Source organism: Xiphias gladius, chromosome 1 (assembly GCF_016859285.1).
Source record: "Xiphias gladius isolate SHS-SW01 ecotype Sanya breed wild chromosome 1, ASM1685928v1, whole genome shotgun sequence".
In the NCBI taxonomy this organism is placed as follows: domain Eukaryota; kingdom Metazoa; phylum Chordata; class Actinopteri; order Istiophoriformes; family Xiphiidae; genus Xiphias; species Xiphias gladius.
In genome coordinates, this window is record NC_053400.1 from 25,164,800 (window position 1) to 25,191,975 (window position 27,176).

The 27,176-nt window shown below is 41.9% G+C and overlaps 1 protein-coding gene across 10 annotated transcripts in view; it reads right to left on the reverse strand.

Annotated features, from left to right (window-relative positions):
* baz2ba (bromodomain adjacent to zinc finger domain, 2Ba) overlaps window positions 1-27,176 on the reverse strand; it is a 66,840-nt gene that overhangs the window by 32,056 nt on the left and 7,608 nt on the right. For all 10 annotated transcript variants that reach the window (XM_040123884.1, XM_040123879.1, XM_040123871.1 and 7 more), the window contains exon 2: window positions 21,128-21,170. The gene's annotated coding sequence lies outside the window, so the exon portion shown is untranslated. The remainder of the gene's footprint in view (window positions 1-21,127; window positions 21,171-27,176) is intronic.

The following is a 27,176-nucleotide window of genomic DNA, read 5'->3' on the forward strand; positions in this document are numbered from 1 at the left end:
AGTGGCGGTATAAGGCAAGCGTTATAATCTCCGTGAACAGCTAAATCAATTTGACTTGAACAACACCAACCAATCAACACGGAGCAGAGCAACAAGAAACAGCAGCGCTCGCATGCGCAAGGAGAGGGAGAATTTATGCTAATAGCTGAACTATGATTTATAAGATGTGTTCCAGTGCCGTATTCACAGTCACATCCGCAAATACAACACAGCACCCAGCTGTCAACGCATGCAGCTAATAGTGGCTGGATGCAATGGCCCTTCAGGAGATAGTGTAGCTATAAACAGCTCTGCGGTTTTATGATTGCATGTGGCCTTCATATAGGAGCCTTCACATGTCAGTATCATCTGAAAGGAGAGCAGAACAGCATAAAGCAGAGATAGAGTGAGTGCATTTGGTGGTGGTGTAATGGCCTGTGCTGCTTGGTATGTGGCCTTACATCATGCATTTGTTTTGTGGTGTTGTATGTCTGTGTTGCGTGTATGTAATAGTGCTCAGTCACGCGTGCAGTGGTTTTACAAAAAACTGCCAATACATGTGCCTATAGAAGTGTGTGTGTGTGTGTGTGTGTTTGTCAAAGCCTCAAACTATTCAACCCCCCTTGTGTCTCAATCCTTCCCCTTTCCTCCTCGCCCCTTCAACACACAGACACAAACACACACACACACACACACACACACACACACACACACACACACACACACACACACACACACACACACAGATCAGATCAGTGGTGGTGAGTGGGTGGGTGTGGTCTCTTCTTCTCCAGTAATGGTGGGAAATGGAAGTGGAAGTGAAGGAATGCATTATTCCCCCATGATGCCCATGCCCCATTCCCCCCATCAAAGACACACAGTGGCTCTCAGCTCTCCTTCTTTTTTTCCACCTACTGTATTAAACAGACTGTATTATCTCTGTTTCTCCCTCTCTCCTCTTCTCCTCTTCTCTTCCCTCCTGCCTCCTCTGCTGTCGCTTGTGTCAAACACAGACCTCTGTTTAGCTGTGTCCTGCTCTGTGTCTCAGCTTGGGAGAAAAATGTCATGTAACAAGTGTGTCACGTGTCACGTAAAGGTGGTAAAGAAGACGAGAATAATGAGAGAAATGAATTTTTAACAAACTTTTAATTTCATATGCAGTGCTTTTTTTTTTTTTTTTTTTTTTTTTTTTTTTTTTTTTAAAACAAAACATAAAATTGTGTTTTTTTCATCATTTTCATAATAGTAAGTAAATAATGAATGATTCTCTATATAGATAATAGTATCCCAAAGCTCTTCTGGTTACCAGGTGACAATCTGTCAATCAGGTGTCATTAATCACTCATTACTGAAAAGTACTTCGCGCACACGCACACACACCCGCACGCACACGCACACACACACACACACACACACACACACACACACACACACACACACACACACACACACACACACACAGGTACTCTCTGTAGCAGTTGTGTTTGTGAAAATGAGATCACTGACTCTGAATCATCCAGAACGTCTTTTATTTCTGACCTTGTATAGCTGTTGCTCAGGTGCCCTGTTTGAACTTCCCCCTTTTTCTTTGCGTTTTTATATGTTCGTGTGGGTGTGTGATTCTGTAGACATGACATGTGCACATGGATGTGGATGTTTGTACTCTGCATGCTTGTTTGCAATGAACACTAACTGAGCAAGATCATCTTGCTTATAGCAGAGGGCACGCACAAGCTTGCTTGACCCCTTTTCTCCTCCCTTCATCCCTCCCCTCCTTGCACACACACCGCTAGCCAGGAAATGACATAACCAGGCATCTTGGCAAAAAACTTAAGTGACAACCTTTGTCCGGAGTCAAACATGAGAACTGAGAACATTTAAAGAGACAGAATGTACTGTGTGATATCATGCTACACCACTGGTTGCAAAATCTCAAAGGTCATAACAGAAATTGTTACCGTTTTATTCTATGGCTGTTGATTTATCACTTGGTCTATAAAATGTCCAAAATTAGTGAAAAATGTCCATTAGAATTTGCTAAAGCCCAAGGTGATGTCATAAAATTTTTAACTCCATTAACACTACAAATTCCAAAGATATTAAGTTTATTATCACGTAAGACAAAGTAAAACAGCAAATCCTCACAACTGTAAAGCTGGAATCAAGGGATGTTTACTTGAAAACGACTTCAGCTAATCAGCTAAACGTTCCAGCTCTGTTGTATTTGGGTTGTAACATCACTGTATTAATTCATGACACTTTGGCAAAAGGCCCTAGTGAAGTAAATTTTAAACGAATGAAATAAAAAATCTATACTGAATCACTGAATCATGATATTAAGTACGATATTTGCAGAACTGCATAAGTGCTTCATAAACTGACTGACGGGTTGAGCCGAGGCCTGAACAGAGTACAAAGAGACAGCAAGCTACAGTGTGGCCTCTCTAGGTGACAACAACTAGAGTGACTCTGACCCCTCCCTCGGCTCTGCTCCTGCCCAGTGACAGATGGCAGAGCAGGGCATGTTTGGGATGGGCACCATCTCTCACCCCGCCTCAGCTAGCCTTGGCAGTGGTGCAGGCCACAGGTCTTATTACAGCCACGCCACCGCCTGCCTCCATGTAACACTGGAGCTTACCACACTAGAGCTGCTTGCTGCCTGCCAGGGCAAAAAGGTAATGATATGGTTCTGTGTGTTGCAAATAGTAGAGCGTGGCGCTAGCATTGAAGAATTTCCAGCTTCAGTATTCACTGGTCCCTGTCATAACACACTCACACACACGTGTGTATCCATGTTATTGTAAGAGGCTTTAGATAAAATATAAAACCAAATGGCATACCACACGCATTCTGTATATTTTTGAAATGACAAGAAATCAGCTCTTGCCAAATGGCTTTATTTGCCTTTTAGAGCATACTGTAGATGCCAAAGGCTGGAATCAACACCCCTACTCACCATCCGTCTCTGCTGGGTTCCCAGTGACAATAATGTGATTTTGGGACATGGTGATGACTCGGTGGAGAGGAATAGGATAGGCTTGTCACTTGTGTTTGATGTCAAACCTATGTGTGACAGAATAGTGTTACTCAGCTCAACCACACATAGCACTACTCCCATTTCCTGGCCATAAATAGAAGAGAATGAGCCGGTAGTGAGTGTGTGTCTGTGTGCATGTGTCTGAGAAAGAGTATCTGTATGTATGTGAATCTGTGTGCACAAAAGCACACCCATATGCACCATTATAAGTATCATAAAGTAAGCTCAATAAGAAAAATTCCCATATCTTACGCTCATTCGCATCTGCATCCAGCCAAAGCTAATTATTCTCCCCATGGTAACCTAGCAGGGTCTTCACATCAAAAAACCAGAAGTGTGCATCAGGCAATCATCCCTGATGAATCTGCCCTTCTCCCTCTGCTAGCCACTCACACTCATCTGCCAGTCTCACTGCTCATTACGCTTTTTCTGCAGACTGAACCAGATCTGCTCACCACTGGCTGTATGTGTCTACAAAAGTCCATAATGACTCTGAAGCAGTTCGGAAGCACACAATAACATCATCTATGCTTCAGACAATAACACATACTTTCATGCACACTTACACACACACACACACACACACACACACACACACACACACACACACACACACACACACAGACACACTCACAAGATGAACTTGAGGCAAGGTGAGGGGTTAGCCACTATCTGTTAAGGCTAATTACCATTTAGATAACAGACTTTAGTATTTTACATTTGCTCTAAAACAATTTTTTGCAACAGAGTTTCACTGTATGTAACACAATGCAAAGAGGCAAAGTGATGATTTGCAAAAAATGTACCCCGAGGCCTTAAACATTGAGCTTAGATACCAGGTGCGCAAACCTGCTTCACAAATTACATCCCACATATTAAATACAGCAACTGAATTCTCCCATATTTAACAAGGTATTTGCCGAACTTTGCACTATTCTGCAGCACTAAATCAACTGAAAATGCATTCTTAATTATGTCTCATTACACCCAGTGACATTGCCCAGGTTAGTAACACTACAGTACTGTAATTGCTGTACTAGTGCTTTTGTGTTTTGAGTTTAAAGAAAAAAGTAACATATATGCAGAAAAGACAAGCTACAGCAAACCGATGCTTTAAAGCTGCAATGACTTAATGTGTTTCAGCTGCAAACATTTTGTTTTGGACATATCCAGTCTTTTTTTTTTTTTTTTTCTTCTTTCATCTCAAACAGACACCTGTACTCAATTTTGTCTTAAATTTTTCGGTCTCTCTCAGATTAAGTTACTGTAACCAGAGATCCAAAACATTTTATCCAACAGTTTAAATGAAACGTTAACGTAATCTAAAAAGGTTCAATACATTAAATATTGACAATGCTTTGCTTAGTGCTATTTCTAGGATTAAAAACTTTATCACTGCATCCTCCGATGCTCTTTTTTTTTTCCGAATGATGGCATGACCACATAACATGCAGTTTATTGTAAAATTCCCGAAATGACTACAGTTGAACAGCAAAAAATGTAGTACTTTGTTATAAGGAAAAATATTCTAAATTATATCTTATTTATTTATAGGGTGTAATTTTGAGCTCATATGAGGTATCAGTGCATGCATACAAAATACAGTATCTGATATAAACCATGGATTGTCGCTGTTGAGTGTGATTTCTTGTTTAAATCTTCATAAATATGATGCTTCTTGTTCTGCAAAATGCACATTTAATCAAATGCAGGAAATGCAAAAAAACTTAAAACTGAAAAACAGGAAACGTCATCAGTTATCAGGTAATATCAACGAAAGAAGGGGGAGAGAGAGAGAGAGAGAGAGAGAGAGAGAGAGAGAGAGAGAGAGAGAGCGCAGTACTGCACATATGAATAATGCAAATGACATGCATGTCAAATAGCAAAACAAACTGACACTGACAGAACAATGGAATAGCCAGAGAGCGGCAAACCTTGCTTGAGCAATTGTTGGAACCCCTTCTGTCCATTTCCATGGGCAGAAACCATTTAGATTCAGTTCTGTTCAACTGAAGCTTTACTTGCAGGAGACAACTGATATCACTGTGCAAATGTGACAGAATTCAGATAAGCGGTGTGATGGGAGAAATAGCGTGTTCGTGACCACCAGTTACAAGAGCCTGGTTTGATAATGTTCCCGGAGCATATTATGTGTTGTTCAACGGAACGGAATAGGTAATACATGTACAGTCACAGTCCCTAATTTTTACTACTCCCCTCAGCCACACAAAACTCCAGTACCCCTATTCCTTCCTCCCTGGCCAAACTGCCAAACTGTCCAGAACAAAGGTTACAGATTTAACCACTGCAACGTAACATAGTTTGTGATAATTCAATTTACTTCATCATTATGACCACCCTACATAGTGCCAGAAAACCAAAAACTCTATGGGGGTGAACCATGGTATCTACACATGCTTGTTTATACATGTGTATGACAAAAACCACAGCTTCTCATATGACGAGAGGATTAGTTGATTAATGGATTTGTCGATCGAAAGATAATTGATTCATCTTTTATGTCAGTTCTCAAGCAGAAAAGCCAAGCATTACCTGATTCCAGCTGTGGTGTGGGTGTGCTGCTTTTCTTTGTCTTATGTGATAGTAACTTGAATATCTTTGAGTCTCGAACTGTTGGTTGGCTGAAACAAGTAATTTGAAGATGTTGTGTTGGGCATTCTTCACCATGTTCTGACATTTTATAGACCAAATGATTAATTGATTAATCAGGAAAATAACTATCAGATTAATTAATGAAAATGATCACTAGCTGCAGCCCTAATATCAACCATAACATTTCGAAAGGCATTGATTAATTACCAGTAATCCATTGTAAAACAAATCCCTAACACATGATCTTGCTATTCTTTATTGCATTACCTGAGGTCACAATAAAACATTAAGTGTAATACTATATGTAGTTTAGGTGAAGTTGTACTTGTTGTTTTCAGTGGTACTAAACTTCCCTGGTTTCTGCGACTTGCTGCACAGTTGTCGGCTCATTTAGATGTCAACACTGTTAAATGAAAAGGCTGCTCAGATCTCTGGTTTGATGCTGTGTTTGTTATCTTTTCTGCAACCCCCCCTACCTTAACACCTTTCTCCCAACCAGTCTCTCCTCTCTCCGTCTGCTTTTAAACCCCTCTGTATTCTTTTATGCTTTTGTTGAAATCAACATTAATAACGCCTGCACGTAGACCTCTGGCTCTCGTTTCAACACAAACAGACAAATGCTAAATGGAAAATGAAGGTAAACATGAGCTTCACATCAGGTAGTAAACAGAAGACATGTTAGGTGTTTACAGTGGCACACAAAGCACAGTGTTGCATATGTGTTTGAATATTGAAATCAGATGAAGGTCTTAAAAACTACTGAGTAGTTTCAGAACAACAATCTGGTAATATAAGCCCAGATGAGAGAAAATCCACCAGCATTACACTCAGTATGTCAATCACTTGTATTCCTCTGTTCAAACGGATGCTTTACTTAATTTTAAATGTGAAAATGACTGGCTGGAAGAGAATAGTGTTGTATTGACAGAGAGGGAGGCAGAGCAGCGGGCAGTCAGCCACTCTGTTCTGCTTCACTGCAACATGGGAGGGAGGCCAGCATGGACACTCACACACGCGCGCGCACACACACACACACACACACACACACACACACACACACACACAAACTCACAAAGATGTAAAAACACACACACATGGTATGTACACACAGGCAAGCACACACTTGCACAAATACACACACAATGATATTCTCTCTCTCTCTCTCTCTCTCTTTAAAACACACACACACACACACACACACACACACACACACACACACACACACACACACACACACACACACACACACACACACACACACCCACACAGTGCAGCAGGTGAGGTGCCAGCACATCACAGCGCTGCCATTTTTCAGTGTCTTGCTCAGGGAGAAGCGCTCTGACATTTTATGAAGCACTCTGCAGAAATCAGCAGCTTGTAATGGCGGCTGGACTGTCACTCCTTTCCACTCTTCACACACCCTCTATCTCTCTTCCTCACACTGCTTTTAAGATATTATCTCCCTTGATTAACATAATCTAATCAATTTTACAAAATTGGCTTTTAATTACAAAGGGCAATCTCTTCGTCTTACTCTCTGTTTAAGCTTTAAATGGCTTTAGTATTTCAAAAAAAAAAGGCAAACTCAGGCAAGAAGTAAAACACCAGTGAAAGGTTAGAAAATGCTGCTTATCACACTCAAGTGAGAGAAATGACTAAGATTGATGGCTAAAGGGTATAAATGGCAAAAACATTGGGAAAAAATACAAATCATTTAATTTTTAAACTGCAGGTTTTGCCGGACAGAATATTTTGTAGTCATTTAGACATTATGAATCAGCAAATCTGGTAAATCCCTCCAGCACTTTTATTTGCATTTAGACGTGTAAATTTAAAAGCATTTGTTTTCTCACTTCTTTATTTGACCCTTGGAATCATTGCTGCTGATATTACTGTACATGTTTACTGGAAAGGCCTCACGATTAGAAACACAGCTGTTAAATATGTTCTCTACATAAATACAGGGATCTATAACTATGATTAACTCTCTGGCATGTTGTTATGCCTGACAAGCTCTCTGTTGAGCAATGATTAACAGCTAGTGACTCTAAAAACCGCTGCTAGCACATTAACACACTGTTTACATTAGCCAGCCTCTCATTGAAGCCATTACTGCTTTAGCTAAGCTAACAGTCATCTTCGGAAGCTGGACAGCCGGCAGCCTGTGACCCAACAATTTACAACGATGACAAAGCTTGGCAACCATGCTCTAAACTTTTCTCTCAAAGTTTCACTCAGGGCCAGCGCATTTTAGAGTAACTCAGAATAGTATGCCCAAAGGAAAAAATGTGATTCAACTTGAAATATGTGGGAAGTGTCGAGGCCAAATCTCTCAGTGTAGGCTACGCTATAAACCTTAAACTAAGCCGATTTCATTAATGTGACATTAGCATTTGTAATGAGAAAAGGGGAAAAAACCCTTGGGACATCTCTGTACTGTTACAAAAACCACACGTACGCATTCATGCACATGCCCACGTCCACACACACACACACACAGACACATACACATACAAACATAAACACTCACAAACACATAAGCCGCAAAATCAGGCACTAATTTACATCTATATTACACACGAATCACAAAATGCAGCCAAAGTACAGAGAAGAGAAAATGTTGTATTTGCGTAGGTTTTATAATGAAATATCACAGCTAAGTAAGTGTAAACTAACTGTGACAGTTGGTAAATCTGTTCAACCTTTACTGATTAACTGAGCAGGTAATTCCAGACAAATAAAGCCTGGCATTCACTCCCACTCTACAGCTCCAGACAGAAAGTAGGGCAGGAAGACAAGTGTCAAGAGCAAATCTTCAACAATCTCCCTGCTTTTTTTTTAAAAAAACTCCGTGACTCAGAGCTCATATGATGTGTGACTACACTTCTTGTTTCTCCTCTGACAAAACTATCGCACACATTTAGCAGACTCGTTCGGTGTGTCCCTTTTTAGACTCTGCAGCAGTCCTGGCAAGCATCTACATGTTGATTTGTTGGGTAAGTGACTGTAAGGTTTTCATTAAGTCAATACTGAGCAGCACATTTCCAAATTGGCCAAAGTAGCTTGAGGGCCTGACCAATGGCCCACTGTGATTAGTTTAAGTGTTGTTTGCGTGAGTCAGTGAAGTTAGGACCTACTGGCCTGGAGATAAAGCTAAAAGCTTAGATTTTAACTAACAGTGAAATAACGGTATTTATGGCAGAATTTGCTACTATCATGTTTATGTATAGGTAACTTTCAGGATGTGTTAAGATGACATACATCCACAATAACACCATATTTTCTGGTGTCTTCCAAACCATTATATGTGTGATTTCATGATTAAATATGATGGAATATGTGTAACCTTTATTTAATCAGGTAGTCTCACTGAGCTCAAGATTTGTTTTGCAAGTGAGACCAATGTGGAGAAAGTCTTGTACAGAAGTGGTCTGGGCTTGATATGCTGGGGAATGTAAACGCATATGGCCAACTATAAGGTGAGCATTTAAATATATTGTCTTAGATTTCTGATTCTTCAGAAGATACATAAAGACAAGTTTTTATATTTAAACACACTCAATATAAAAACATGGAGCAGTAGTGGAAAAAAATCATGGCAGAACTGACACATGTTAAAGACTATGATGATGAAAAAAGACAAAAAAGATGCGCATAACATAACAACCGCATGCCACACGAGAGATGTGATTAGGTCAAGGTTATGATGATAACATAAACAATGATCTAAAGCCATTTAAACGAGGATGAGCAGCAAATGAACGCTATATTGGTTTATTATCAACTAGCCCATTAATACACAATACAAGCCGCCTGTGTCCTTATATCATGTAATAACAGGCAACTAATGACTTGTGAGCCTTCGGGTTTGGTTTGTGTCCAAAAGATTTCTCAACTAGACTCATAATTTTCTTGCTAAGCAGTAAGTTCCTAACTGACTTTAGTGACATGAAGCCTTGTAATCATGTTTACTGCCCCCAATAATGAAAGTGGTCTATAAACCCAGAATAAAAGCAGCTTTGTCTGGGTTTACAAGACTACAAAACTAACAACATAGAACTTTTTCTGAAGGGGGTGACTGGGAACAAAGATCCCCAGTCAAAATAAAACCAGAGACACTGTGAAATCTTCGTATGTATCATGGACCACATGGGCTTCAGGACCCCCCAAATGCTATATAGTTTTCCCCTATAAGCCTGTAATTGCATTAATAAAATCTGCTGCTGAAAGATGAGTGTTTTATGTTTTTATGACAGTGGAGGAAAATTGTTGCAATTGGTGTGCTCACAGCTGGCAAGCATGTACAGTAACTACAGCAAAGTCACTTTCACTTGTTTCTAAATGTAGGTAATAAATTAAAGCTAAATTCCAATTCAGCATGCATCATGAATAAAAAATAAGCCACTATTAATCAGTTTAACTTTGAGCTCCACTGATCCATACACTTGTTAAAAATATTTGTTCAAGTAGCTTTTTGTACTTTGATGGTGTCAGAAAAGTAGCTATGTTTGTTGAATTGGGTTTTTTCTTTAGTGCCACACAAACACACAAACACAACAAACACACAAACACACACACACACACACACACAGATGGGGAAGAGTGGGAAAATTAAATTGATAAATATGTTGAAATATTTCGAGGGAACAAAGTCTGTCTAGACTCATAATATATGCAGTGAAGACTGTGAAGAAATTTAATAAAAGGTATTAAGTGTAGTTGCAAATCATTATATTACAGTGAAATTGACCTTTGACCTTTTGGATATAAAATATCATTAGTTCATCATTTTATCCTCCATATTTAGTGTATGAATTCTTGAGTTATGGCCAAAAATGTGTTTTGTGAGGCCACAATTACCATGACCTTCTGACCTTTGACCACCAAATTCTAATCAGTTCATCTCTTGAGTGAAGGATGAACTGATTACTGAGTGTTTATGCCAAATTTGAAGAAATTCCCTCAAGGCATTGCTGAGATATCACGTTCACGAAAATGGGACGGACAACCTGAAAAACATAATGCCTCCAGCGTGAGGGAAAAAAAATGACAGGAAACTGAACTGCATGAAACAAAAACAGGACCAGTAGCTTCTGAGCCCCTGCCTACCTTCTCATCATTGTCAAATGACAAAATTAGGACAGGATATGTCTAGCAACACATACAGAATATTACATCGGCTTTGCTTTTTTTCAAAGTCAAGAGGGACTGAAATTTCAACTAAATATTTTACATGGATGAGAGAAAGTTTTTATTCTCTGCAGTTCAATGTGTGATGTAACATGACATTTCTGCCCCTACATAAAGAATAAAATGATGATAAATGAGTATAATAACGGGAAACAGCTTTGCGCTACCAGTTTGCCTGTATCACCTTTCTGCTGCTCTATCCAGGACACTTTCTTCCCTCTGGGGAAAAAATGTAGAAGACCCTTTTAAAAGTCCAGCTGTGCCTTTAAAATAGTTTGTCACACTAGCGATGGGGTGCTTTGAAATGCTGTGCAGAATATCCACAAAATAGAGTTCTTTTTTTTCCTGTTACACTGCCTTATTTCCTGTGTCACCACACTTCCCGTGTGATTTCATATAAAAAGTCAAAATATTTGAGCCTCCATTGTTGACTGTGTCACACCCCGCGCCTTGACATTATTGCACAGCAATCACACTCCCACAGGTGGATACACACGTGACCATAAATGCACCCACGCACACACACACACACACACACAGACACACAGAGTTACCTGTGTTAGACTGAGCGTCACCATAGTGTCACACTATCTTTCATGTGAAACTATATCCACTAGCTCGTCCTGTGGATCCTAACACTTCCTTATACCTGAACCAATCACAAAGCTTGCCATCAGGCCCCTTTTTTTTGTTACCTGATATTATTTAAGGAGGAGCTAAAGAGGGAAAAGAATAATAGCTTTGGCTCTACGTGAATGTATGCTTGTGTTCAGTGTGTGTGTATCTGTGCCTGCCACGACGGGTAGATTCCTCGTGTGGTGAGGCTGAAACCGAAGCTGCCTGGGCCTGTTGTTGATAGCCGTGTCTCACCCACTCACTGCCCCAGAGGGAGTCAGGACCAAGACCACTGCTCAGGGTCTGTCTGTTCACACACATGAAACACAGGCTTGGATTACACAGGGCTCAAATATGACTCATCCTAAGGAGGGGGTGGAGGAAGGCCCTCTCTGTTGTTTTGCACAAATGCGCTCACGCACACACAGACTGCCCGCAATGATAGCTACATCACAGGCTCAGAGAGAGGACCTTGTGGTTCCACACACCTGCCAAAGACAGATGTTAAGAATAAATCAGAGAGAAGAGAAGCTCCACACTGCTGTAACTCCACTAACTCACTACACAGTACGCTAACTAGAGAGCAAACAGCTGCACATGACAACACACACCAGTGATGAAAGTAACAATAGCATGCATGCACCTGACATGCATACAGAGAGGGGCTACATCTTGGGAGAAGGAGTACTTTCCAGTTTTTGTCTCACAGGCCCCACTCTTATTTTTGTGTGTTTAGCTCTGTTCCGTTGCTGTGTAACCTGCTCTCATCCTCTGGAGCTGAAGGTTTTTGAGTGCAATTGTTCTGGAAGAAGCTGAAAATCCTTATATGTCCAACGACATATAAACAAGTCACAACAAGGCTGACAGCAGTGTGGGTGGTTTGGAGAGGAAGCTCTTTTTTTCCGGTGGTGACTAGGTGAATTTCATGATTTCTTCATTTAAATATAGCACCACTAGATTTATGAATAGTCAACATGCTTAAAAAGCCTGCCCTTTAATTAAATGTGATGCACAATAATATACTCAAAAAAGCTATTTTAGGGGAATGTGACCTCTCACAGCATAAATCAAACACCAACAGAACATCATCCTACATCCTGTCAATCAGTGTGGCACACTTCCTGGTGCCAGAAACCATATGTCATGAAAAAGAAAACTCAGATGCATCTACACAAGAGCATAGCTTTTTCTGTGTTGGCAACTATGACTATGGGCATCTTTTGTCACTTACATTTTTTTTAGCCTTTAGTCGTCTAACTGGCTGGGAGAGGCAAAGTGGCCTGTGTAAGTCGTGTGTGTGTGTGTGTGTGTGTGTGTGTGTGTGTGTGTGTGTGTGTGTGTGTGTGTGTGTGTGTGTGTGTGTGCGCGCGCATGGTATGCATGTGTGGCATGTGTTTGTGTGTGTCAAAAACAGGCACCCTTCACGCTTTGTGGCACAGAAACAGGATAAAAGAGTGAGTTAACCAGCAGCACACTGACATTATCTCTTCTTTGCTGTCCTGGAATGCCAGCCTGCTGTAAAACTCTGAATATGTGACATCCTGTCACACCTTATAATGTGTATATGTGTGTACATGTGTGTACGTGTGTGTGTGTGTGTGCCAACTCAGGAAAGAAGAGATAAGTGTGGGTGCTTTGCTTTGTCTTTCCGCATTGAAGGCGCAAGGCCATGTGTGAATGTCTAGGTCTTATTACTTGATACATCCTCAAATACTAAAGACCATGAAGCTCACAAGGACTATGAAATTATGTTGGTAAAGAAGTTCAAATCAGAAGAACAAATCAAAAAAGCAGCAAACAAATAACTTTAAAATTAAAATCTGCAACAGAAACATGACGAGTGTGTTCACAAAGAGTGTCGGTGGATTTATTTTTTTTATCTTTGATCCAAGAAAGTTTGCTCATGTCCAAGCTTACAATCACCGGGCAAAATAAAGCCCAACTCTGGCCCTTGTGATGCCGATGAGTCTAACATCCATGACTCAAGAGGTCAGGCAGCCCATCCAGGCTGAGCATTAGGGGTTAAGGGGATGAAACCAAGTGTGAAATGTGAGAAGACAAGCCAACATGGTTTCTCAGGCAACAAATAGAAGGGTGACAAACATATCTCAGTGACTGCAAGGAACGTGAGGTATGTTAGGAAGTAAGACTATCACGTCATCCATGATTCATATGAGAGCAAGATGGAAAAGGAATTAGAGAGGCTTTTTGAACTGGCTGAGTTTAGACATGTTAATCAGTAATAGCCTGTTGCACTTCAGACAGGAGGAGTTTTAGTGCTTTGGTGTGTGCGTGTGTGTTTGTCTGTGTCTCTGGCAAGTCCAGTGCTACTTGGACTTGAGCTGGTTGAAGCAAGAAAAAAGCTCCAGACTAAGAGATAATCCATCTGGACTGTTTCCTTACAAAACATATGGAAAAATGCAGAAGCTTTTTTTCCTTTTCCGCCCACAACAGCTATTAATATCTCACACAGAACATTTGCTCGTGTCCCACTAAGGACTGGAATTCCTGCTGAAACACAGTCATCTTGGAGGATTAGAAAGAGGCAGTCAGGCATTTTCACGCACTCAACATATGTATTCTCTGGGTGTGCAAAGTTGAGCATATAGTCATATAAACACAGACTAATGGGTACGCACTCAACATATTCTTCTCTCTCCCTCTCTCTCACTCTCTCTCTCACACACACACACACACACACTCACACACACAGCTTTAGGTAAACTGAAGTGACGTAATCTGAACCCTCAGACATGACATGACTTATTCTGCTCAAGTTATTTAAACAAAGATAGCCTTTCTTTTCTGCTTTGAAAATAATTCACACCAACTACCTGACAGGAATTGTCCACAGCAGCGCCAAAAACCTGTGTTAAAATGACAGCGCTGTAAATTGTTTTAATTATAGCCGACACAGATAACAGCCTGTGGAAACATCAACCTTTTCTTCAAGTCCTCTGCAAGATCCAAACATACAGTATTCCCTGGAAAATGCAGTTGGTGTGTGTGTGTGTGTGTGTGTGCGTATTAGGGTGAGCGTGTGTGCGCGAATACAATATTCATTTTGCTGCAGGAGGACAATCTATGCATAACAATGAGAGACGCTAATGAAATCAGCCATCAACCTGCGATACATACATATTAAAGCAGGACCTCAGAGTGTCATTCGCTTAGTGCATCATTTGTTCCCACTCGTTTTTTTCTCTTTGCCACCTGACCTTTAGAGTATGTGCCCCCCCACCAGTCACAAACCCCCCCTCTCTTCTCCACGCTAAAAATAGGAAGTGTACCTGCAGTACTGTGGCATTATGCATACATGCGTGTCTAAATGCAGCATTACATTCTCATGGCAGTACATTTAAGAAATTCATACAGGATTGACTTGCGCACTAAGAGCAGAAAAAATATTTCTTTGGGGTTTTAATATTGACAACTAATGTTTGATTGCTCAAAGTTTAGGAATCTAATAACCACCTTTTAACAGATGATGTTCAGCATCACAAATGGTAACCACTGTCAGAGCTGTACCTTCAGTATAATGTCATATCATCCCAGCTGCCAGGGAACGATCCCCCTCCCTTCCCTCTAAGCATGCTTCACGGCTCTGGTCTCTCTGTCTCTCTCTCCCTAACCCCCACCCCCACGCTGGCAGGGAAATGGATCCCTCCACCTGACAGTGGCCATTTTGAGCCTTCTCTTCTCTCCTCTCTATTCCTGCTTCCTGGTAAACAATGGGAGAGGGATAATTGATCAAACAGCCAGGGAACCCTCCGAGCAGGGGAAGGTCACCGCCCGCCAGCCCAGCTCACTGAGGGGGGGTGGTGGTGGTGGTGGTGTGGGGGGGGGGGGGGTCCATGTGTCTGTGTGTGTGTATATGCATGTACTGCATCTATGAGTGTGTTTTTTATGTGTGTGACCAACTGTGCAAAAAAAAAAAAAGGACACAGAGTCAGAAACAGGCAGAAAGTGTGTGTGTGTGTGTGTGTGTGTGTGTGTGTGTGTGTGTGTGGGGGGGGGGTTGGTTCTCTGATGCTCTTGAGCTGCCATTTTTCTTCCCTGACAAAGACTCCATCTGCCACAGAGCCATTTGCTGCCTCCCGAGTCGGCAGAGCATTCTGCACGCCACGTTCACCTTGATGTCACCTCTACACAGCTCACGCCTTGCTGACGCTATAAACTCACACACACTCACACACACACACACACACACACCCACACATACACACACACACACACACACACACACACACACACACACACACACACACAACAACAAATTTCTTTTTCTCTAGTATACACACAGACACATATACTGATTGTCTCCCACTCAAAAACAAACACACACTTTCAGAATCTGTCAGACATACTATCTTTTCACTTTCTCTCTCACACACACACACACACATATTGAATGTGTATGTGTCTAGGCAGCGGCCCTCCCTTTCCTCTGCATGGCTGATATCACTGTGCAACCATCAGCGCTGTGCATTGTGGGAGTGTCTGTTGGGGCAGAGAGACGCGACAGGGGCTGAGGGATTCACACGCCTCTGAAAGACAGCCAGAGGGAGAGAGAGAGAGAGAGACAGGAGGGGAGGGAGGCAGAGAAAGAGAGAGAGAGATATGGAGGGGGCCGGTAACTGGAAATGAGAGATGGCATTTTAAAGAGGAAGCTGAATTTCACCTGCAATTACCGTAGCTCCGGGGCACATGGCTCGGTTAAGAGACATTTCATTCCAAAGCCACCGCATATAGCTGCCACACTGAGCCCTGAGAGGCGCATAAAGAAGGAGGGGGAGAGAGAAAATAGAGCGGTGGAAAACTCTCCTCTGCCCAAGACGGCCCTCAGCAGATGCAGTGATGAAAGAGAGGAGGCAGCCAGGGATGTAACTGGTAAATGAAACCCAGCAGAAAAAGCTAGAGAGGAGAAGTGAGGAGAGGTAAGGGTAGGAACCAAAATGACAGGAAGGGAAGGGAAACATAAGACAGATAAAGAGACAGAGGGAAAAAAAAGGTATCTCGTTCAGCAGGCCCCAACTTGGCCATCTGCACACCAGACCAGACAGCTGAACTGGGCCTCAGAGAGCACACAAACATACACACACAGACACATGCCCCTGCACACACACTGAACAAAGAGTGAATCAAATCCAACAAACACAGATACTAACACTCTCACAGTTAAGTACAGGGAAAGCTGGATGTGTTTAATGATTAATATCATTCTTAGTATTCGTTGTCCTCTTTCGATGAAACCTTGCTCTCTTTCTCTCTCTCTCTGCCCCCTCCTCTCCCTCTCAGAACTCCAAATGGAGCTGAAATGGTTTCCCCAAGGCTCAATGTCCTGGCTAGTTTCACCAGGCACACTGCTGTGTTTCATAGGAGAAGTGTGACTGCACAAATACAGTAATGAGCTCTCACTGGGAGCTGGGGGCCTCCTGGCACTTCTAATGGCTCCTCTGGACTGCAGCTGTATCCAGGTTACAACCTGGCCTGGCCCACAGGCCCTGGGACACACAGGCCCAGTAGGGACAAACTATTCCCAGCCACAGGCACACACTGTAGTCAGAAAACCAGATCCATAGTGGACTATGTGTTTGGCGTGTGGGTGTTTGAAGTACAGAGAGGAAGAAAGAAGATCTGGGGAAGGGGGCAGGAAGCTGTGATGGATGTCAGGACACAAGGGGCCATGGTAAAGACAGAGACCAAGGAATAGAGACATTTGAAGAGATGTGGTTTGGCCATAAATGCAGCAGAGAGACCCAATAAACCTAGACGCTCTCATAGGGCAACAGCTGGTGTTGGGTGAGACTGATGTAGGTATGTGTGTGTGAAAGAGAGAAAGAGAGAGGGAGAGAGAGGGAGAGAGAGAGAGTGTGTGTGTGGTCTGCTTAATTATCTCCATAAAAGAGTAACCCTGCAACACTTACATACATGCACGAGCTAAATACAGAAAGTAATAACTACTTGTTATTAGTACCGACATTAATAATAACCAATCGCTAATAGTCGTAGTAACAAATTTGGTTAGGCTTTGAAAAATTAATGCAAAATGTATACTGTATATTCAGTAAACACAACAGTATAACGAGCAAGGACAACAAACATAAACTCTAAAATGTCTCTGTATACAAGTAGGTTTTAACCTTTAAACCCAATTAACCATGTCACGGATTTATCATTACAAACGTATGTTGTGTGGAACTTTATTTTAGCCAAAATCAAATGTTTCTTAAGCAAAAGGAAAAATGTCACGCTAAAGTACCCGTTAATGTTCTAAAATGGCACTCATCTATATAACAATTCTGTATTTTATGAATGGCCCAGCAATAAAAAATGATATCTTAGGTTAGATATTTCACTCAGTGTGAGCACGATGTGGTTGATAGGTTGGTAGGTAAGTGCATGTGATGGCAAAAGCTTGTTCATATAATGTTTTCAACCCTAACAGCCAAATAGGCATTAGGGCTGAGTCCAAGGGGCTCAAATTGCAATCCTGTGTGTGTAGGGATAAAAGGTTCGTGATGTATGAGGTTTAAAGGTTACTCCTAATGTTTCATATATTACTGGCATGCAATTATGTTACATTATGACACCCAAAACTCAGCATTGTGTGTCCAACATCTTCCCCTCACTACAACAAACACATTAACACACACACACACACACACAGACCGCTGCCGTTGTTGCCCTCTCTGGGAAAGCTCACAGCTTGGGTTCCTTAGCTCCTGTTTTGTCTGGCCCGCCATTCAAAATGGCCCCCTCATGACCACGCACATTATCTTCCGGGCAGGCAGCCCCCGAGTGGACTGAGGCTCCCCGGGTGCGAGCAGTGATTCATGGCACAAAGGTCTGTAAAAGAGCAGCCTCGCCCCATGCAGCAGCCCTTCATAGGGACAAGGAGAGCAGAGGTGGTTTGGCAGTGGGGATGAATCAAAAGTCTGGCGAAAGGACTGGACCCTGTTGAGACCACGTGGGCCAAATGTGCTTGTGTGTGTGTGTGTGTGTGTGTGTGTGTGTGTGTGTGTGTGTGTGTGTGTGTGTGTGCGTGTGTGGAGAAAGAGTGGGAGTGAGAGTGAAAGAGACAGAGACATGGATGGGTAAGCTCAAACTAATGCTAGAGTGTGTCTGTTGAATCTACGCTGCTCCCTATCCCGAGGACAATCTTGCAACAGCTTTTTAACAATCTTAGCTCCGAGGCAAGTACAAAGTACTAAATGTTTAGGGGTTATCTCTAACACTTCCCCAATCTAACGGAGCACTAGTTTAAAGGGCACTGGGAAAAAGACACTGTGAGAAACAAAGGGGGCTCATGAATAAGAGCTGAAAAATGATAGTAGTTGCTAAGATTGATGAAACCCTATCAGGTTTTGTGACAGGCAGCGAGACACACAAATTCTTTTCCCCTCAGGGAAGAAGGTGTAATTTCCCCTTCCACTGTCACAAGAGCTGTGTAAAAAATTATCCGTAGCTCAATGACTGACTAATTCAAGGTAATTTGTAATGTACAACATGTATGGACAAATCTATCTATCTATCTACCTATCTATCTATCTCTATTCTTGCAGAGCAAGACACTCAGAATAGAAACACTGGCATGCTGCTCCGTTGTAACACACAGTGGGATGCGGATGAAAATGCTGGCCCCACAGGACACACACGTACACACACACACACACGTACACGTACACACACACACACACACACACACACACACACACACACACACACACACATAAAGAGCGGACTGCTGTGGGGCTGACGCAAGACTATCTCTGTCTCACGTGTCTCTCCCCTACGGCCGCCCGCTGCTCCTGACCTTCGAGATGTTTTTCTCTCTCCTTCTCTCTCTCCCTTTATTCCTCTCTATTTCACACTCACACAACACACACACCCTCACTCACTCACACACACGCACACACTCCTCCCTTCTCTGCACACCTCCCAGCCACTCAGTATTTTGTCATTAAAAGGCATTGCATTCCAAGCTTGGATCAAGCAGATGGGGCTGCGTAAGCATCACTGCTCCTTCACGCAGCACCTTGGCTTAAGTACAGATAGTCCACATGCATTACAGCACTCTCTTCTAAATGCATGCACACAAACACACGTGTGAATACAAACATGCACACACACACAACCTTCCTGTAACCAGAGAATAATCCCGGTTGTGGATCGCTGCTGCATGTGGGTAGTGTGTACCTCAGTTGTGTAATGCCTTGCTGTCGTACTTGAAAACCTTAACACATGCTCTACAAAACAAGAACGCTAAGCAGCAGACAATAGTATCCTCTCTTAGCAGAGAAAGCATCCCGGTTAGTCATTATTATCCTTATATATTTATTAGTACTATCTGGGGACCAGTGGTTCATGCCTTCTAGTGGCAAAACACTGACAGAGATACTCATATAAGGTTCAGTGGGTTCACACACACAGAGACACACGTACACATACACGCGCATACGTGAATGTAATATAATTATATCTCCGTGGAATTTGCATAGTCCTTTGGGTGTTTGAATCCAGCAGCTCTTTCCTTTTTCCTTCTCTTGTCTTCCAAGCAACAAATGTCAGCTAATTACACCCATTGCTGTTTGGATGAGCTCCATCTTTCCCTGTGCTCTGCCGTACTTGTTCTCTATGGGGCTGCAGGAAGAGTAAGGCAGCCAAGACACCAGTTAGGAACAGCCAGCGGCGGGGGTTCAGCTACAAGACTACACCCCCTCGGAATTGATTCCCCAAGAGGGGACACATCAATACTTATCATTAATGATACAACCAGCTCACACCAACCTGCGGGGGATATAATGTATCATTCGCAGCCAGAGATGAAGCAGTAATGGTTAAACTTGATAGAATCGAGTCTTGTAACACACAAGGCTAAAGAGCCAGTCACAGGCGAAGTATTTCCCTGAGCTCTGCATTCAGTAAAAACCTTCTTATAAAAAATCCCGTTTGATCTGATGACACACTTGCAGGCACACGGCCATCAACTCGGGCAGGAGAGAAAAGTGCAAGTCATTGTGTGTGGAACAACAAACTGCCACCTTGCTGTCTGTGAAGTGAAGCCTCGAGGACGCAACCGCGCCCCTGAGTACAGCTAGCTCTCACACAGACACACAGAGTGAGAAAAGAGAAAGAAAAAGAAAGAAAAAATGGGACGGAGAGACGAGGAGAGTAAAGCTTCACATAGCAATACACATAAACAACTAAACAATATCTAAGATCTTAACCTAGAAGCACCATAGGGCATTGTTAACAACCATTTACATTAACTGTTGGCTCTGAACAGACAGCAAACTCAAAGGGTGTTTATTAGGCGCATACGTTTCAGACAAATATTCTGATTAGAATGGGAGAAATCTAATTAATTGCTTGATTCACTGAATGAACCCCGAATTTGTAATGTAATCATAACAACTGCTTTTCAAGGGGATCTTGTTAAATTTAATTGGGGGAGAAAAAAAAACATCCTCTTTCACTGAATGAATGAAAATCAAATTAGGCCTGAAACTGGAGGAGTCTGCAAGTTTGTTCTGGCGTGCCATAAAAAAAACTGTAAAAGCAGAAGTGTGTGACAATATATATTTTAAAAAATCACACATCAACAATTCTGCAACACGCAAACTTACACCAGGGGCACAGTGAGATGAAAAAGAGGAGATGTGAATACTCTTTAGTATACTGGGTACTCACTGTTAGAGATGTCTTCAGCTCTTTGACATAACTGCTGTAACACCTGGAGAAAAAGCAGAAACAAAAGATCAGTGTGGTTCAGGTTAAAATTACATTCTGAGTCATAAAAATCAAACATGTATGCTTTGCTTTGTAAGATATTCAAATGGTTAGATTATAGGCAGATTTCTGATATGCTGAAAGTTTTCCCTTTGAGAGCCTGAAGGGAATGAATCCCCTAAAAGTACCTGGATATCAAAGTTACAGTTACACTGCTTAGTATTTGTGGTTGTCAGGCACATCAAACGAAAGATACAGTGGAGTCTGAAACACAGCTGTAGCTACACACATACACAGAAAGATATTCACATACACAAAAAGTCTCTTTCTCCCCAAGCCCTTTCTTGCAAAACCTGTTTGTTAGAAATGGATCTAGACACTGGAGCTTTGAGTGTGAGGATATTTTCCCCAAACACAAGACAGTTCTTGCAGAGAACCAAGCATTACCAATGTTCTCACGCCCATCTCTCATGCATTGTCTCTAAGGCCCTCCTGTGCTCTTACAGCCCAAGCCTAATCTAAGTAGCTCACCATAACAGACACCACCCTGCTACGTATATCATACTACACAGACACACAGATTTTACAGCTTTTATTTATGCTAATATACACTTGTGCTTGGATAAGAATAATGTCAAGAGTGATGCAGAACTCCGTAGAAAAGTTTTCAGCTAAAATGTTAAAAATGCCAGTTATAACTTGTGTCAGAATACAAACTTCAAGCCTCCTCATATACATGCACACGGACACAGGGAAGCAGTTTCTTATATACATTTCCAGACACACCAACACACACACACAGTGTTATAGCACTTGTGGGTAGCTACCTAACAAGGTTTTGTTGACAATAAACATAACCATCTGGTCAACAGCAACAGAACCAAGTCTGGTGGATGCGGTCGACTATTACAGTTACATATTTCTAAATTGTTTTGTGTGTGTGTATGCATGTGCCGAGTGTTTATGCAGCCTGTTGCAGTTGCTCCTGTTGGTTTTTCTTGTTTTTCCAACTTTTTTATACTTGTTTAAATGTTTACTAGATTTATGGTCTGTTTTTTCCATAGAGGAATTACTTCTTAATGCGTGTAGTGTTATGTATTTACATTCAAGTACGCCACCGTTGCGCAGCAACTTCAAGGTTGCATTGTTTACACCAGGGACCAGCTGATTGCACTGAAGCCAGAAGGCGACCAGAACTACGGACATCCCCGCAGAAATAAGGAGGACACACACAGGATGCAGAGGTGGAGCGAAGAGATGAGGGAAGAGAGCTGGGTCCGGACACCAGAGACTGATGGAGAAGAGGTGATATAACTCGTATCTCTGTTCTATCATCACGGGCAACGTGAGATCACCGGAACACAAGATGGATGAGCTAGTGACCCTGGTGAGGAATCTGAGGGACTTCCACGAGTGTAGTGGCTACAAGAAGATACTCCAGATCTCATCGCTACCATTGATGGCTTTCAGATGATTTCAGGCCGACAGGAATGGATCCGAGAGCAGAAAGAAGATGCGGCGGGCTTGCTGCTTTTATTAACAACAGATGGTGCTACCCTGGTCACATTACTGTAAAGGAACGATTCTGCAGCCTGGATATTGAACCGTTAGCCGTGGGGCTACGTCCATACTACGTACCCAGGGAGTTCTCACACGCCATCTTGGCTTTTGTTTACATCTCCCACTCCACTAACCCAACAACTGCGTGTGATGTCATCCACTCGGTTGCCGCGAGACTTCAGACTCTGCATCCCAGTGCGTCCTTCGTGATCTCCGGGGACTTCAATTGCATGACCCTGGACACATTACTTTTTGCACATTTAAATATGTACATTTTCCATTCACTAACTGTGTATCTATTATTATTGTTACTATTTTAAAGTCGTTTTTACTTTAACACTTTTTACTTCCTCTTTCCTGGCTGTGTGTTGAGCAATTGTAACAAAGCAATTTCCCTGCAGGGGTCAATCAAGTTTTTTGATCCTGATTCTGATTTTGATTCAGATTTTGCACACAGTTTAAAAAAAACTGTTGTTTTCACAGCAGAGTTTTAGTATTTCCTATAACTGTCACTTGTTGGACTGACTGCCATGATTTAAAGAAAATGGGTATTTTGCAGTTCATGAGCCTAAGTGACTTTGTATTTTCAGATGACCTCCAGTCATGTTAAAGTCTGTGGCACATAATGCAACTCACATCTGTCATTACAGCTCAATTTATCACTGAACAGAAATCACCTACACTGACTTGTGTTGATAATGACCAGAATGATCGAACTGCAACGGTTCCCTTCATTATCTACACAGACAGACAGACAGACAGACAGACAAACACACACACGCGCGCGCGCACACACACACACACACACACACACACACACACACATACGCACACACACACACACACACACACACACACACAGACTACAGACACACACAAATACTTTGATAACTCATTGCAGTGATAATGATAACAGAGAGCCAGGTAGGCTAAATTCATCTTCAGCTTTTTCATAAAGGCCTATTAGTGAATGATTAAAGGATCTCTGCTCATAGGGCTTCAGCACAGAAAATGATTTGCCAGCCATGAAGCAGGTGAATTGCACTGGATAAGAAAGCCAGTGCTGTCTGCCATCATTTGCCTGACTGAGAATCCGGCTGTTAGTCTATTAACCTCATTTTATTGTAAGATCTTACCAGTTTTACATCAACAGCAGACGGATAAAATATCACAAAACACACGCCATTTCCTTAAGACTTAACGCCTGTAGCCCTAGCAATGTCCTCGTAAATCATGTCAGCATATGATATTAAGGCGGCAAATAACAGTTATTTTCATTATCAATTAATCTGCAAATTATCCTCAAGATCTTAAGATATCTTCAAGATATTTAGTTTCCTACCAGATAAGAGGAAAAGGCAAATATTCCTCCCAACTGAGAGAAAGGAGCAAAAATTACTTTAACGATTAACTGTTTCACAATGGTTGCATATTATTTTTCTGTTGATTGACTTATGACTTTAGTCTACTAATCTACTAATTTTTTTTTTTAACTCTATATGATAGATAAACACATTCAAAAACATCAAAAGAATGTTTAACATAAAATAACAGAATGAATATAACATGAAAAATAAAAATAATTGCTAGTCTTTTACCATTTTATCACACTTAAGCATTACTTTAATGAGAATACATGTAATCAGGTTTTTGAAAGTGGCACAAAGGTATTTTTTATAGCCTATAACAAAGTGATAAAAGAAATTACTGCCGTAAGTTATTAATACTTTTTGAGTAGCAAGCCAAAAGTCATTTTATAATAGCCATCATTACCCACTAATTTCCATCTAATTAACTTGAAAGGCAAAAAACAAGCAAATGCAAAAACAGGAACTATCTGCAAAGGTATAATTACCCGCATTTACACTCCAGATATGCTTACACATGGACAGTGTACAACCTAACTGTTGTGACGTCTCTCTGAATCGTCTTGTTTGGTTTCTTTAATCTACCCCCCTTCACTCAGCCACACTGATGTTGACTTCACTTTAGTAAGTCATACAGCGGCTCTCAGGCATCTGCACAGGGTTAAATACAAGTGCCGGACTTTTGTATGAACTGCAGAAAGAGCGAAACATGAAGAGAGAAAGAGAGGTCTCAACATTTTTCATGTCAGTCTTCTTTATAAAAAATTCTGTTGGTATTGCTGCATGGAAAACAAGTGTATTCTGAAAATACACATATTGAGATTGGCCTAAAATCCCTTGCTTTTTAATATTTGATGCTTTGTTAGAAGAGCGACACTGGTGAGGTGTTTGTCTCTGTTGTCTCTGTTGATCTCTGGCACACCGGGTCCCTGTGGGTGTGAACAAGTGAGACTTGGCCGCAGACATTTTCCTGAAGCCCCCAGAACAAAACAGGCAAGTCTTGACAGTCTGTCCGCCACAGAGTCGTCACACAATCAGTTTCAGGAAACCAATCCCTAAATAGCAGTGATTCATCTCTTCATCACACACAATACCAGTACACAGTGCACAAAGAAGCTCTCTCTTCCTCTCTCTCTCTCTGTCTTACCCTATCTGTCTCAACCCCTTCCCCCCCCAGTGTGGTCTCTCATGCTGCTTAAAAATAAGTGCTTCTCCCAGCTTTCTTTGCCCTGTGATTTACTGGCAGTGTTTAACTGCAGGGCAGCATCTTTTATCGTTACATGATCTGGGGCTGAAAGCTGACAAAATGGAATCTCTGTGCAAGTACCTTTGTATGTGAGTAAGTGTGTGTTCAGGGCAAAGTAGGGAGCGGGTGGAGGAATAAAGAACTTGTGTGAGAAACGTTTGTCTAAGTGCAATTCAAATCCTCCCAGCCTCCCGGTGCTGTGTACGTGTGTGAGTATATGTGTGTGTTTGTCATTCCGCTAAATGGTTTCTTCCTTGACTTGATGGAGCAAGTGCCATCTCAAGGGAACAGGTTACACCACACACACAAAGTGTAGCGCTTTGAGACTGGCGAAAAGCTCAGAACATTAGCGCAATCCATTTTTGAGAGGCAGAATATATATATATATGAATTACCAGGCGCGATTGTGTGCCTCTGTCTTTTTGTCCGCATGTTTTGTGTTGCCATGTTAACTCTTCTCTTAATGGCAGAGAGCCCGTTGTTGCATTAGCCAATCCACTTCCTTTTCTTGCTTTTTTTTTTTTTTTTTTTTACAAGATATACCTGAATCAGATATGCAGTCAACCTGGCCTTGCGGGTGACTATCCACGGCTGAATTTGGAACAATTATATCAGTATAGTATGTGAACAGATCATCGCAAGTGGATAATCAGGCTAGCACAGGCCTACACAACAGGTTCAGTGTATCATTACAGCCTCGATGATCCATCAAGATGACGTGTGAAGGTCAGAATAGCCATGACCAACACAGCTGTCACATCTCCTCCCAGCACCCTCTTGGCTAACGGGTCTTCCAAAACACTCTGCACAAAACATGGCCAACTGGGGAGCACAAGGGCCAAGGCCAACAGAACACGTCTATAACCCAGGCTGGGCTTGTATTATGACATAATTGCCCTCCATACAATTGTACACAGCGGCAAAGAGGTGAATCAGAGTTGTTTTGGTATAATGACACTGCAAATATGAGAAGGAAACTGTTTGAATATACTGTAATGAAAAACACTGTGAGTAGTATTGGCTTTCAAAGTTTCATTCAACACCCAGTAAAGCCACAGTTTTAAATGACTACCAGCTCTGTTGTATGAGAGGAGAAGGCTGCAGTGGAGCTGGGTAGAGAGCAGATGTGAATCCACTTTGATTTCAATGCCTGTATGTGGAGCTTCTATTAAATGGATCTGCTGTCTCCTTGATCAAGGGAGTCAATAAAGGGCCAGTCCTGTCAAACCCTCAGGGGTAAGTGTGTAGGCACATATGTGTCCGTGTGCGTATGTGTGTGTGTGTGTGTGTGTGTGTTATGGACAGATTTTGAAGTACTCTGACAGGTGAGTGATTGAGTGCTTTCATTTCCCTCCAGCGACAACAAGACACAAAACACACACACACACACACACACACACACACACACACACACACACACACACACACACACACACACACACAGAGTGGAGGATGGAGAGAGAGAGAGAGAGAGAGGAGAGAGAGCTGTTGTTTCCTAAAGGATGCTGCTCCTGCCTGCATGCTTAAATTAGCTCTAAATGTTTGGATTACACACGGGAGCTCTCACAGAGGATTTAGCAGCCATAGCCTAGAGTCCGGGGGATGTGTGGATATTTCCATCGACATCCACACAAACACGTGCATATGCACACACATAAAAAGTGTTTCTGTAGAGATCACAAACATATGCCACTCAAATATCACTCACCATGCAGTATTCTGTAAGCCCTTCACAACACAAGTTGCATCCATCTAACCCAGACAAAAGCTATAGAGATGCTAAGAATTTAAAAGCAAAATGCAGCTCTAGATTTTGTAAACAGCAACATTCATTATT